Genomic DNA, 3,609 nt, shown 5'->3' with positions numbered 1-3,609 from the left:
ACGAAAAAGAATTTCTGACTAATTGTTGAACAAAAAGTGTTCAAAATCATAAGAGCTTTAAAATAATGTGAAGAAAAAGGGGCTGGACCCTCAAAATAGGGGCTGAGAGGGGCCGAAAGTCTTTGATCAATTACTCTTTAACGATCAATATTTTGTAATGCATTACTGAAGCAAAAATGTTTATCTCAACACTTTACAACTATATATTATGATATTCACATCACATGTTACATAATTAGGGGCCATAAGGGGCCAGAATGCTAAATCTTTGACGCTTTATATCTTAAAACTATGAAATATTTTGATGAGCAATATTGAACAAAAGATGTTCAAAATAATGTTATAAACAATATGCAACCTTTCATTTTTTGTTAAACGTCCCCATAAAGGAGTTGAAGGACCGGCCCCTAAGTATATCCTTCGCATATATTTTGGAAACGAAAAAGAATTTTTGAATAGTTGTTGAACAAAAAATGTTCAAAATCATGAGAGCTTTAAGGTGATATCAATGAAAAGGGTCTGACCCCTTAAATGAAGGGCCGAGAGGGGCCAAAAGTATACAATCAATAACTCTTTAATGATCAATATTTTGTAATATATTACTGAAGCGAAATAGTTCATCTTCAAACACTTTTTCTAAATAACATGACGTTGATATCATATGTTACGCAATAAGGGGTCTTTAGGGGGCCAGATTGCATAATCTTTGGCACAGTATATCTCGAAAAGGAAGAATATTTTGATAAACAGTATTGAACAAAAGACGTTCAAAATAATATTCTGAACAATATGCATTCTTTCAATTTTTGCTAGACGTCCCCATTTAGGACTTGAAGGACCGGCCCTTAATATTTCTTTTGCATATATCCCGAAAACAAAAAAGAATTTCTGAATAGTTGTTGAACAAAAAGTGTTCAAAATCATGAGAGCTTTAAGGTGATATCAAGAAAAAGGGGCTGACCTCTCACATTAGGGGCCAAGAAGGACCGAAGGTCTTTAATCTATAACCCTTTAATGATCAATATTTTGTTCAACATTACGGTATTAAAGCAAAATTGTTCGTCTTAACAATTTATTTATATCATTATATTTGATCGAAAATCTCAGTCAAGTTCTTATCTCATCTTATCAAAAATCGGACGGAAGACCCACTCGTTGCTCGCAACGAGATCTCATCTAGTTATTATTAGGGTCTTCCGTCTTCAGCGGAAGACCCTTCTATTATTCTTAGGTTTCTTTTTTACCTTTATTATTATTAAGGTCTTCCGTCTTCAGCGGAAGACCTTCTTGTTATTCTTCAGTTTCTTTTCCACTGTTTTTCTTATTATTTTTTTTCTTACCGATTTTGTGCACGCGATTTCTCGAAAACGGTTCGTTCGATTTTCATGAAACTTTTAGGTCTGATAGAACATTAAAAAATCTTGATACATATTTTTTTTATTTTGATGACGTCACTTCCGGTCCGAAGATTTTTGCGATTTAATGATTTTTGGAAGGTCAGTTTGTCCGCAGGTTTTCTAAGAAAGCACTCATCACAGGAACGTGAAACTTTTAGCGAAGACAGAGCAACATATGTATATCTGTAATACGTAGTTAACTTTCACCGGAAGTGCCACACGTCGACGCTCGCTATGGCCTGAAAAAAGACATATCGAGATTTTCAAATTTTCGAACAATTTCTGTACGATATCTTTTTACTTGGAAATATTTTGTTAAAACATATATAACAAAATTTGTGCAGAATTACAAGTTCTTTTAAATGATATCTCGGAAAAAGGGCTGGTCCCTAAAATAAAGAATCTAAAGGGGCCAAAATATTTTTCCTGATATCTCAAAAAGTATTGAGAATTTGTAATACTTCAAAGAAGCAAAGTTGTTCAACATGACAAGTAGCAGCTTGCGAGATCATCAAAATGCGTCGAATGACGTCACTTCCGGCCAAACAGGAAGTAGTAGAAAATTGCTTATTTTCACAGATATTGGTACATGTATTGAATTGAATTATGCATGTCACAGAGGACGTCTGATTGTATTTCCTGTCGAGTATCGTCTCTTTTGTCAACTTCCGGCTAAACCGGAAGTAACTTTAAATGACGTATTTCTGCAGATATCAACATAAAATCAAATGATTGAATTCTACCAAGACTTTTGACCCAATTTTTCTGTCGATTGGGGTCACTTCCGGTCAAACCGGAAGTAGTCTTGATTTGCTTCATTTACCGAAAATCAGCATAAAAATCATAAAAACTAAATACAGATCGACATAATTTTTGGTCTGGAGGCATTTTTTTTTAACGAATACTTTACATTCATTTATCCATCTTACAAGCAGTGCTTCTGAAAATCGGACGGAAGACCTACTCGTTGCTTTGCAACGAGCTTTGCTCTAGTTATTATTATTATTATTATTCTTTTTTCTCCTTACAAAATTTGTGCAGAGGATTTCTCGGAGATGGCTCGTTCGATTTCATTCAAATTTTCAAGGTAGATAAGTTGACATCTGAAGTTAATTCCGGCAAGTTTGTTAAGGGATATTTACTTCCGGTCGAGAGTTATCGCCCTTTTATTAAAATTCAGAGGACCTCCTTGTCTGCGATGGAACTCAAAAACGGCTTAAGCTAAAGCGCTGAAATTTTCATTGATGATAGAAGACATGTTGCCATTTTGCACCTGGGTTTGGATATTTTCCGGAAGTGCCTAGTATGGAAGCTCGGTAGGGGTCAAAATTTAGGACACGAATCATGAGTGAATTTTTGAGACATTTTGTATCATATCTTTTAAAGTATAATTATTTTGTTAAAACATACTGAACAATATTTGTGCAGAATGAAAAGATCTGTAACATGATATCAAGAAAAAAGTGCTGACTCATCACATTAGGGGCTGATAGGGGCCAAAAGTCTTTAATCGATAACTCTTTAACGATCAATATATTGGTATACATTACTGAAGCAAAAATGTTTATCTTAACAATTTACAACTTTATATAATGATTTTTACGTTGAATGGCACATAATTAGGGGCCACAAGGGGCCAGAATGCTAAATCTTTGACGCTTTATATCTCGAAAAGGGGAAACATTTTGAAAAGCAATATTGAACAAAAGTTGTTTAGAATGATGTTCTCAACAATGTGCATCCTTTGAATTTTTCCTAAACAGCCCCTATAAGGACTTAAAGGGACGGCCCCTAAATATTTCAAGTCTACATATCTCGAAAACGAAACGAAACTTCTGAATAGTTGTTGAACAGAAAGTCTTCAGAATTACAAGACCTTTCAAGTGATATCAAGAAAAAGGGGCTAACCCCTGAAATTAGGGGCTCAGAGGAGCCAAAAGTCTTTCATCTATAACTCCTTAACGTTAAATATTTTGATATTAATTATTGAAGCAAAAATGTTTATCTTTACAATCTGCAACTATATATCTTAAAATTTTCATCAAATATTACGTAATTAGGGGCCATAAGGGGCCAGAATGCTTAATCTTTCACGCTTTATATTTCGAAAAGGGGAAATATTTTGAAAAACAATATTGAACAAAAGTTGTTTAGAATGATGTTCTCAACAATGTGCATCCTTTGAATTTTTCCTAAACAGCCCCTATAAGGA

The sequence above is a fragment of the Saccostrea echinata genome, unplaced genomic scaffold, assembly GCF_033153115.1.
Source record: "Saccostrea echinata isolate AGI-Se365-2 ecotype Australia unplaced genomic scaffold, CSIRO_AGI_Sech_v1 ptg000016l, whole genome shotgun sequence".
Lineage (NCBI taxonomy): Eukaryota > Metazoa > Mollusca > Bivalvia > Ostreida > Ostreidae > Saccostrea > Saccostrea echinata.
Note: the sequence above shows the minus strand (reverse complement) of the source record.